At 55.5% G+C, this 11939-nt stretch overlaps 1 pseudogene; it reads right to left on the bottom strand.

Moving 5' to 3' along the window:
* Positions 1–8953: 8953 nt before the first annotated feature.
* LOC122910278 lies at positions 8954–10070 on the bottom strand (annotated as a pseudogene).
* Positions 10071–11939: the final 1869 nt, after the last annotated feature.

The following is an 11939-nucleotide window of genomic DNA, read 5'->3' as shown; positions in this document are numbered from 1 at the left end:
GGAGCAGGAGCCCGGTCTGAACCCAGCTCTGTGCCCCCCCAGCGGGGACAACAGCTGCACCCAGGCCTCCCAGGGGCTGTGGGGAGGCTGTGTGGGGGTCCCTGGATGGACAGGGCATGGGGTGGAGGGGGAGCCTTGAGCAGCTGGGGGAGGGGCGCCCTCAGGGAGCTCTGGTGGGAGCAGGAAGTCGGGTAAGGAGCCCCCAGGCAGTGGTGACCTCACTTCCTCGACGACAGAGCCCAACGGAATTGGAACCCACGTATCCAGGCACCCACATTCCAGAGCAAAGCCCCCTGCCCAGCTCATTTCTGGGCAGATCCTGAAGGAAGCGACATGTTCTGGTGCTGCCTACCGAAGCCCAGAGGATGCAGGCAGAGGAGAGCTCGCCTGCCCGACACGTCCCCTCACTGGGCAGGTCGTGTCAGGCTTCCCCGACGACTCTGGCCCTTTGGCAAAAAGAATCGAAAGGTGACACACCGGGAGGCTCAGAGTCAGACAGCCCCACACCTTCTGACCGACCCGTGTAGGCCTAGGTCTCCTCCCCGTGTGTGTGTGTGTGTGTGTGTGTGTGTGTGTGTGTGTCAAGAGAGCTCACGGGGGGTGGAGATGCCCCGAGCAGGAGCAGGCTGATGAGGGGTCAGATGCCTGGTGGGCAGGTCATGTTCACACCCCAGGTTAAGGCCGGCGAGGTGGGACGGGGTGTGGGGGGTGCACCCTTCTGCCCAGGGTTGACCCTGAGACCCTGCAGGGACGGGTCACCGACCCAGGTGCGGGGCTGTGCACACACAGGTCTGCTGCGTGGGATCTGGGAGAGGCAGGGGCACTGGGCAGCAGCACGGTGGGTACGGCCGGGCAGGGCTCTGACGCCTCTTGCACACTCCCCGTCTCTGCCTTGGCAGGCCACGGATGAACGAGGAAGGAGGCGGGAAGACACGCACTCCTCCCCGACCCCGGAGTCCCCGGTCCTGGGAAGGCCTCCGCTACCTCCCAGACCACTGCCCGCGGGACTCCACTGGACTGCGGTCCTGGACACGGAGCCCACGGAGGCCAAGTCCGAGGGTGAGAAGGCTGGGATGGGGTGCCTGTGGCTGTGTGGGGAGGGGTCGCTGCTGGGCCCCACAGGGAGAAGCCCCCACAGGCTGGTGTGGGGCCAGGAGCCACGACTTGGCTCGGAGCACCCAGGGGGTGGACTGCAGTCGGGGAGACGTCCCCGGGAGGGTTCCTTCGTGGCTGCGGCTTCTCCGGGAGGCCCTGGGCTGTGCTGTCTCTGCAAAGCCACAGGGAAAGGCAGGCCCGCGGGTGACCTTCTCTCCTCTCCCAGCTTCTCCAGCGGAGGAGCTAGACCCACTCCCAACTTCAGCAACTCGGGAGGGGCAGATGGTGTCTGGAGTCACTTCGGCAGGAGACTGGGAGCTGACAGGTGCCCGGGCTCCTGCCCACGGAGATGCTGATGCTGTCCAGGGAGAGCTGGCTCCTGCTCCTGCCCCCACCCCTGCTCCTGCCACTCCCCCTTCCCCTGCCCCTGCCAGAGCGACTCCCACTTCCCCTGCCCCTGCCTGTGCTCCTGTTCTGGCCCTTAACCCAGATCCTCCCTTGGTCCCACCCCTTCCCCGACCCCTCCCTGAGCCCCTGTTCCTGCCCCAGACCCAGCTCCTGCCCTTGACACTGCACCAGTCATCACCAATGCACTTGCCTCTGTTCCTGCTCCTGCCCCTGCGTCTGCCCCTGCCCCTGTCCTTTCTCCTTTCCCTGCCAGGGCCACTGCCCCTGCCCCTGCACCTGCCCCAGACCCAGGTCCTACCCCTGGTCTTGCCCCTGCCCCTGCCAGGAAGGCCTCCACTTTCCCTGCCTGTGCTCCTGTTCCTGCCCCAGACCCAGGCCCTGTCCCTGCGTCTTCCCCTTCAACTGCCGCCATCCCTTCCCCTGGCCCTGCCAGGAACACTGCCCCTTCCCCTGGCCCTGCCTAGGCCCCTGTTCCCGCCCCAGACCCAGCTCCTGCCCTTGACCTGGCACAGGCCATCACCCCTGCCCTTGCCCCAGCTCCTGCCCATGCCCATTCCCCTGCTCCTTTCCCTGACAGGGCCACGGCCCCTGCACCTGCCCCAGACCCAGGTCCTACCCCTGGTCTTGGCCCTGGCCCTGCCCCTGCCCCTGCGTCTGCCCCTGCCCCTGCCAGGAAGGCCTCCACTTTCCCTGCCTGTGCCCCTGTTCCTGCCCCAGACCCAGGCCCTGTCCCTGCATCTTCCCCTTCAACTGCCGCCATCCCTTCCCCTGGCCCTGCCTAGGCCCCTGTTCCCGCCCCAGACCCAGCTCCTGCCCTTGACCCTGAACCAGTCATCACCAATGCACTTGCCCCAGTTCCTGCTCCTGCCCCTTCCCCTGCCCCTGCGTCTGCCCCTGCCCCTGCCCCTGTCCTTTCTCTTTTCCTTGCCAGGGCCACTGCCCCTGCACCTGCCCCAGACCCAGGTCCTACCCCTGGTCTTGCCCCTGCCCCTGCCAGGAAGGCCTCCACTTTCCCTGCCTGCGCCCCTGTTCCTGCCCCAGACCCAGCCCCTGCCCCTACATCTTCCCCTTCAAATGCCGCCATCCCTTCCCCTGGCCCTGCCAGGAACACTGCCCCTTCCCTTGGCCCTGCCTAGGCCCCTGTTCCCGCCCCAGACCCAGTCCCTATCATTTGCTCCTGCTCCTTTCCCTGCCCTTGCCTGTGCTCCTGTTCCTGTCTCTAACCCAGCTCCTGCTCTGGATCCTGCACTGGCCGCTACTGCTGACCCTGTCCCCGCCCCTAGCCCAACCCCTGCCCCTACACCTTCTCCTGCGGGACTCCCAGACCCGCATCCAGAGCCCACAACTCTGCGGGGAGATCTCCCCAGAAAAATACCGTCAGTTCCATCCCCTGACCTTGACATCCCCCCAGAATCTCTCATCCCCTCCCCTTGTGTTCTTCCTCTCCTGTATGGAGTCACCGTTATCGTCGCCGTCCATCTCCTGTATGCCGTGTATTATTTATTTTAAATAAAAGTTCTTGTTTTCCCTTGAACACGTCGTGAGCATGAAGTGCATTCCCAACGCTGGGCCACCACGCCACGGAACATCGTTGCAGGCTATCTCCTTCCCCAAACGAGACCCTGAGCCCAAGCCCTCCTGCCCATTGTTCTCCCAGCCTGGCCCCTCGCAAGCCCTAAGCTGCTTTCTCTTTCTGGTCCTGCACGTGTTCTGGAGGTTTCTGGAAGTGGAATCCCTCAATAGGTGCCTTTGTGTCTGCACCTATTTTCAAAGGGCCCTTGTTTGGGGTTTGGTTTGGTTTGATTAGGTTTGGTTTTTGTTTCTTCTCTCTGTTTGACATAGAATTTCCCTTATTGGTTGTTGAGATGCCCAATGGATTACAGAGGAGATGTCCTCCTAGGGACCCCTTTAGGAATTCTGGGCACAATCTTGGGGCCAAGGCCTCCGTTCCTGCTGGGACACCACAGTCGGTCCCCAGACAGGACACGGCTGTTTCTTCCTGTGGCCCACACAGAAACCAGGGAAATGCAGAAAGCTGGAAGACACACCGCAGAGGGCAAAAGCGTCGCTCCCAACCCTAGGCTGGAGAAAGGTCTCCCATGGGTCTGCTCCAATCCATGCTCCAAGTCACTGGGTCCCATAGGGACAGAGACTAAACACGTGCAAGATCAAGGGGGAGGAGAGGCACACAGGCACTATGTGTCAGGAGATGCAGGAGCTCCCGGGGAAGGACTCAGGCAAAGGAAACCCTGGGGAGGCAGTGCTGGTCACCCTCGGACTGGCAGGTGTCTGGTCTGGGGACGAGCAGCCCTGGGGAGAACGTGAGGAAGCAGAAGTCCAATGCAGGGCCCCTGGAGAGAAGGCTGACAGGCACCCCTGTCTGAGATACCAGAGAGCGGCGCCCATCCCGGGCCACAGGTCCACCTATGACCTAGGAGGGCTCAGCCTGGGACTCACCCCCAGAAACTCTGGCTCGGTTGGCCATGGATGTGTTTTCAGTAGTATTGGGCACAGCTCCTGTTGTGAGACAGCAGGGAATGGAACAGTGTTCATGCCCAAGGAGATGGAGGGGATCCTCATCCCAGTCCTCATGACAGAATGTCCTGGGGCTCCTTTCTCAGTGTTGCCTGGGGAACAGGACCACGGCAGGCCCTCCTGAACCCCACTCCTGCCACCCTACTCCTGGGGACATTCATAATAGTTTAAGGAGGACGTGGAGAGGATCCAGGATGACAGAGGGCCAAGGAGAAGGAAGGTCAGCACTGGGAGGACAGATGGGCCAGCCCAGAGCCACCATTCAGGGCCTGATCCTAACCCGAACCAGAACCCTAATACTAAGCCAAATCTGAACCGGAACCCGAACCCTAACCCATAACCCTAACACCAAAGCTCAACACGAACCCAAATCCTAACCTCAAATCCTAAACCTGAACCCAAACCCGAACCCTACCCTAACCCTAACACTAACGCCTAACCCTGACCCAGACCCTGACAGTGAGCCTGACCCTAACCCTAACCATACCCTGATGCTGAACCTGACCCTAAACGAGACACAAACCCTGACCCTAACACTGACCCTGACCCAATCCCTGACCTGACCCTAAACCTAACCCTGACCCTGAGCGTGAGCCTGACCCTAGCCCTGACCGTAACACCAAAGACGCTGACCCTAAACCTAACCCTGACCCTGACCCTAACACGGACCCTGACCCTAAACCTAACCCTGAATCTAAGCCAAACCCTAACCCCTACCCTAACCCAAACCCTGACCCTAACCCTGTCTAACCCTACCCTAACCCCACCCTAACACTAACGCTAACCCTAACACCACCCTACCCTCACGGGGTAGACCCTGATGGTGACCCTGAACCTAACCCTAACCCTGACCCTGACCCTAAGCTGGAACCTGAACTGAACCCTGACTCTGACCGAAAACCTAACCCTGAACCTGACCAGAACACTGACCCTGAAGCTGACCCAGTCCCTAAACCTAACCCTGACCCTAACAATAACCCTATTCTAACCATGACCCTGACCCCAACCCTGACCCTAACCCTAAAACTTACCCTAACACTGACCCTGGGCCCTGACCCTAACCCTGACCATTACACTGACCACGACGCTGACCCTAAACCTAACCCTGACCCTGGCCCTAACACGGACCCTGACCCTAAACCTAACCCTGATTCTAAACCTAACCCTAATCACTACACTAACCCTAACCCTGACCCTCACCCTGTCTAACCCTACCCTAACCCCAACCCTAACACTAACCGTAACCCTAACCCCGAGCCCTAATCCTAACCCTAACCCTGACCCTGAACCTAACCCTAACCCTAAACCCTAACGCTAACCCTAATCCTTACCCTACCCTAACCCTCTAACCCTAACCCTAACCCTAACCCTAACCCTCTAACCCTAACCCTAACCCTAACCCTAACCCTAAACCCTAAACCCTAAACCCTAAACCCTAAACCCTAAACCCTAAACCCTAAACCCTAAACCCTAACCCTAACCCTAACCCTAACCCGGAAGGAGGCCGCACCCGCCGGGTCCAGGTCCCCCGCGCGGACGGGCCACTCGCCCTCGCAGGAGGCCGCGGCCGGCCCGAGACTCGCGGGAGGACGGAGTCGGGGCGGGTCTGACGCGGCGGGACTCGGGGTCCCGGGTCCCCGCGGCGCCCCCACAGCCGGGTCGGAGCCGTGAGGAAGCGGGTCGGGCCTCGGGCCGGCGGCCGGGGAGCCAGAGCGGCGGCAGGAAGGGGGCGGCTCGGCGCGCGACAGACCCCGCGGTGGAGACGCGCCCGCTCCGGGCCGGGAGCCGCGGTTCATCCCCCGCAGGAAGTCGCCGCCCCCGCAGCTCCGCGGGAACCTCCAACCCCCGGCCCCCGCCTCTCTCCACGGACGCGCCCTCCCGGCAGCCCTCCCGGCTTCCCGCGCCTTGTCCGGGACCCGCCGAGCCGGGGACAGGCCGGTCCTCCGACGCCGCGCGCCGCTGACGACGGACACGGAGCGGGACGCGCGGCGACGGGAGACGCTCGGGCTCGGGGACAACCGCGCCGGGACACACCCGCCGTCCCCGCCGCCGCCCGCAGAGCCCGCGCTGTCGCTCCCGGACCCCGGACTCCGGCCCCGCCCCGCAGCGGGTGTGGACGCGGGAAGGACGCGCGGGGCCGAGGCGGGCGGGGCGGGGGGAGCGCGAGCCCGGAGGGGCGGCCGCGCCCGGACCCGCTGTGGAGCCGCAGGAGCCGCGACCGCCGCGCACAGACACAGCCGCGACCCAGGGCGCATCCGAGCCCGGACCGGGGCGACCCCACAGCCCCGAGCTCAGCTCCGCGGGACCACCGCGCCGCCCACAAAGCCGCGGAAGCCGCACCGTCTACACAGCGCGCCCTTCCTCCGGGGTTCCTGCGAGCCCCGCACCCCCTCGGCAGTGCCCGCCCCGGCGGCTTCTGCTCACCTTGTCCCACGACCGGGCCTGACGGGGCCCGACTCCTGTCGGCGTGGACGCGGGCCCGCGCCCTCCACAGCGGGTCCTGTCGGCGTGGACGCGGCCCCATGTCCCCCACAGCATGTCCTGACGACGTCGGGGCTCCTGTAGCGCCAACGTGGCTCCCGCCCCGGGTCGGCTCCGGTTCCTGCGGGCAGACAAGGGCGGCTGAGCCTGCAAACCCCTCAGGGATCGGGAGCTGGGCTGGGGCGTCCCCTGTGGGCGGCGCAGGCAGTGCAGCGGGCGGTGCACTCAGTTCCGCGGCCGCACCTGGCCCCTTCCCGGGTCCAGCTGAACCCAATAAATCTCAGGAATTTCTAAGGGATAGAGTACAACATCCCGGCTTCTCAAGGAACGATGAATTGGAAGCCATATAATGTAGACAAAACCTTTACAGCTTCCACCAAAATCCACTCAAAATTGTACACAAATTTAAAATATACAACTTTCAAAATATCAGAAAGAAAACATGAAAGAAAATCTACACGACCGTGGATTTGGTGATGAGTGTTAACACGCAACCCCACACACCGGTCCAGGAGAGAAAAAAGTGATAATGTGAAATTTCTACAGCTCAAACTCCTACTCGGTGAAAGACCTTGCTCAGGGAACCAAAGACAACCCACGGAGTGTGAGAAACATTTCCCAAACACACATCTGATAAAGATCCGTATTCAAACAACAAAAAGAAACTCTCAGAACCCCAGAGCAAGCGCACACGTGACCGAACTAACACTGGGAAAATATCCGCACGGACACCTGGACGAAGAAGATGTGCAGATAAAAGATAAGCCAAACCGCGCTCTCCCTCCCCCATCATGAGAAGGAATCCATGTAAGCACCAGCGAGAGCCTGCGGCACAGCGGTGCGAAATGCCCGAGTCCAGAAGGGGAGGGTACCGGTTGCTGGCGGTGGGGAACGGCAGGAACGCTCCTTCCTGCTGGGGACACACGGGCGGCCGCTTGGGAAGACAGTTTGGCAGTCTCCTCAAGGCTAAATAAGCCTCACCCGAATACCCAACAATCCCACTTCTAGTGTTCAGACAACTGCTTTGAAAGACTCTTTCCTCACAAATACTACGTGTGATGCTGCACAGCAGCTCGAATCACTGTAGCTAAAAACTTAAAGAAATCAGGGTGTCCTTCAACAGATGAACCATAAGCAAACTGGGGTGCATCCAAGTGAAGGGTGCAAGAAGACCCCAGCACTCTGCAGGAAGGGTGCACATGGGGACCGCTGGGCCCCTGCACCTGGTCCCGTATAAATCCACACATGTCTACTGACAGTCCTCACAGGTCGGGGCTGTGCTGCCACCTGGAGCTGCCCGGGGCCAGCAGCAGAACGGAAAGAACAATCCATGACCTCTGACACCCTCCACAACCCTTGACTGGGCTTGGGTTGGATTTGAAACACTCAGAGACCAGGAAGATGTTTCACTCTTCCATTAGAGCCCAGGACTGAAGGACAGAGAACCAAGACTTCAGCTCAACCCTGGACTCATGTGTGACCCTGGGCAAGTCCTGTCCACCATGGAAGCCCATGAAAATGGAGGAGGGGAAGAGGGCCAGTTATGTCTAAACTTAACCCTGACCCTGACCCCAAACCCCAACCCCAGACCCTGACTCTATACCCAGATCCTGACTCTAAGCCTAAACCCAAATCGACATCTTATTTCCTAACCAGATACCAGACCCATCTGCTTTGCACTACCCTACAATGCCAGGGGCCGAGCATGTAGCCCTTGGTAATCATGTGCAGTTGTGACAAGCTGTCTGACTTTCTCTGCCTGTGGGAGATACCTAGTTCTTGGGTGTGGACCATGATGCCCCCTTCTTTCACACTTAATCCAAACCTCAAGTCAGCTGTATGTTCAACAGTTCTCGGGACAATAATCTTCTAGGTGTTTTGGAATCTTGTTTATTTCTTGGTGTTCCTTCTTTATCTAAACTAGGTCAAAAAAATTGCAAATTTGAACACATTTCTGAATTTATATGCAAATATTAATAATTCTGTTTATTTAAAAAACTAAATATGACATATTCCTGACATACAAAAGAATAGAGCACAATTTAATAAATGCACATATTTCATCACTTTGCTTTGGATTAGGGTTACCTTACACCAAAAGTAACCACTATCCTTTGGGGGGTTTATTGATTTCTGTGATTTATGATAAATAATATTTCCTATATTTCAAACCATTCTACATTACATATATTCTACTATTTTAAAAAATTTTAAAACTTATATACATGACATCATAATCTAAACCCTATATTTATATCTAAAATGTTTCATAAATTAACAGTAACTTTGTTATAGCTCACCGGACTGTTAACTCAGTTCAATGGGGACTACAGATAATTCATGTCATTGATAAGCATGTTATGTATATCCATACAAATGACTCCTGTGGTGTAGCAGAATGCTAAGGAGTGTTCCTATGACCAGTGAGTTTTCTTTAAGAAGAGAAAATTCTGATTCTTGTTTTCCTGAAATTTATTCTGGAAATTCTATATTCATTTTTAATTGGAAGGAAAGAATACACGGTCTGCTAACATGATGGGAAAAAGTTACTAAATTTCTACAGTTGCTGCTTTTTCTTACTGTATAAAATAAATAAACAGTAAGAAAGTGTTGGTCCAGTAAAAGAAAAAAAAAAGCAGCTCACCAGTATGAGAATAATATGGGTAGCTTTTTTTCTAGGAGAGTGTGATGAAGACTGGATGGTATTGTGAACATTCAGAGCTGCTTTGTGGTGTCCGTTAAGGATATTCACCATGTAGATACTCTTGCATGTCATCAGGGTGAGAAAGAACAAATCTCAAATGAATACCATACTTAGAAATAATGATGCTATATGACGATCATATGCATTGCTTTTGCAATAAGGACTAGAATACCCAAGTCCATTGATGGTGGCATTCCTGTTGGCCACAGTTTGTAAAATGACCACAGAATAGATGGCCAGATTGATCACTCAGAAGGAAAGTAAAAAGGGTTGAATAAAAGTAGAAATTCTGTATTTGAGCTAGGTCCATTTAGGATTACTTGGATTAATAGTCACTGCCTGAAATGTACTCCAGGAGGTGGTAGTACCCAGAAAAATACTCCCGAGAACTCTAGGAATGTAGAGCACTATTTTACATCCAGTATCGCCCATCTCCAGCCTAATTCCAAATGATGACATTATAATTGGAATCCCTCTGGGGCGCCTGGGCGGCTCAGTGGGTTAAGCCTCTGCCTTCCGCTCAGGTCTCAGGGTCCTGGGATCGAGCCGCGCATCGGGAGGGAGCCTGCTTCCCTTCCTCTCTCTCTCTGCCTGCCTCTCTGCCTACTTGTGATCTCTGTCTGTCAAATAAATAAATAAAATTTAAAAATAAAAATAAAAAAATCAGTGGAATCCCTCTGAATAGGACTGTCAGGGCATCAGCCAAAGTTAAGTGGGCATGAAACATATCTACAGGCTTCTTTTTATGAGGAAGAATTCAGAAGGTGTACATATATAATGTAAATAACAAGCCAATACAAGTTTGAAAGATAAAAGAGATCCCAAAAATTATGTCACTGGAAATCATTGTCTTTCAGTCTCTTGTAGATCTTAAACCAACTCCAGTACATCCTATAGACAAATAATTTGATTGTGAATATAAATATTAAAGGTGAGTGAGAATGAAGAGTAAGTTAGCAAGTTTCAGGAAGTCTTTCTGCAGAATCATCAAATATACACCTGTACCAGACCAAGGATCATCAAGATTCCTACAAGAACAGAACTATTAAGGAACAGGACACAGTGTTTATGAAGGCAGAGACTATCGAGGGAAGGCGAGATGGCAGAGGAGCAGGAGACCTAGATATCACCCGGTCCCAGGAACGCAGCTCGGTGGTTATCAGTATCAAACCATTCTGAACATCTACAAACCCAACAGGAGATCAAAGAAAAGGACAGCAGCAATTCTATGAACAGAAAAGTGACCACTCTCTGGAGTGTCTCGGAGAAGTGAATCCAAGGCGATATTTGGGAAAATAGACTGTTGGGGGGGGGGCGGCTGCGTCAGCCGGCTCCCAGGACGTGAGAGCGCAGCAGAGCACAAAACCCGGACTTTTAGTCCATTCTGAGGAAGGACATCCCTGCAGAGGCTAAGTGGGTGTGGGGCCCTCCCAGGAACAGCGTGGTCTTAGGACCTTCGGGGTCACAGAAAGACCGGGGGTGTCTGAGTGTGACAGAGCTCCCAAGTATCCGAGCGGGGAAGCCGGTTACTGAGACGGAGCCGAGGAGGGGCTCTCAGCTCGGGCTAACCCTAACCGTGATCCAAGTCACCGACGGCTCACGGCTCTGAGCAGGGACACCACAAGTGGCAGATCCAGGGAGACTCGCCTTCCTCCTCCAGGAGCGGCACGGGAGTGCACTGCAGGTACCTGCTGGGTTTGGAAACTCCGAATGGGGCTGTGCGCCAGAGACAGAAATGCTGGGTCACAGGCCGGGTGAGCACGGAGCGGAGCCGGAGACCGGGGACACGGGAGGGATCGACTGCTTTTCTCTGAGGGCGCCCTGAGGAGCGGGGCCCTGAGCTCTCGGCTCCTCCGGGCTGGAGACTGGGAGGCTGCCATCGCCATTCCTGTCCTCCAAAGTGGTACTGTAAGCAGTCAGGGAACAAGAGCTCCGAGAGCAGATCACCTAGCCTGGCCCCTGGCAAGGGTGGGGCAATTTTTCCTCAGACAAAGACATTTGAGAATCACTGCAAAAGGACCCTCCCTCAACGCCTGGGTGGCTCAGTTGGTTGAGCAGCTGCCTTCGGCTTGGGTCATGATCCCAGCGTCCTAGGATCGAGTCCCGCATCGGGATCCTTGCTCGGCAGGGAGCCAGCTTCTCCCTCTGCCTCTGCCTGCCTCTCTGTCTGCCTGTGCTCGCTCTCTCTCCCTCTCTCTCTGACAAATAAATAAATAAAATCTTTAAAGAAAAAAAAAAAAGGACCCTCCCTCAGAAGATCAGCAAGAACATCCAGCCAAGACCAAGTTCACCGATCAATGAGAACTAGAGCTAGGGGAATGCAGCACATAGAACTCGTGGCTTTTTTCCCATGATTCTTTAGTTTTCCAAATTTTTTTTCTTAATTTTTTCTTTTTCTTTATTTTTTTGAATTTTTTTCTCTCCTATTTTAACTAACATCTTATCTTAACAATACGTTTTTTAAATCTTTTTTAATGTTCATTTGTACAGCCATATTCTATCTCTTCATTGTATTTAATCTTATTTTCTTATATATGTGAGTTTTTCTTTCTTTAAAATTTTGGGATACAGTTTCTTCTAACAGACCAAAATATACCCTAATCTAGCGTGTAGCTTTGTTCCAGTCTCCCGCCTGATCACGTTCTTCCCCCCACCTCCCTTTTTTTTCTTTCTTTTTTCAACCAACTTCTTACCAATTCCCTTTTTAAAATCTTTT

This window comes from Neovison vison, chromosome 6 (genome assembly GCF_020171115.1).
Source record: "Neovison vison isolate M4711 chromosome 6, ASM_NN_V1, whole genome shotgun sequence".
Lineage (NCBI taxonomy): Eukaryota > Metazoa > Chordata > Mammalia > Carnivora > Mustelidae > Neogale > Neogale vison.
The sequence above is the reverse complement of the archived record's forward strand: the minus strand, read 5'-3'. Positions and strand labels throughout refer to the sequence as shown.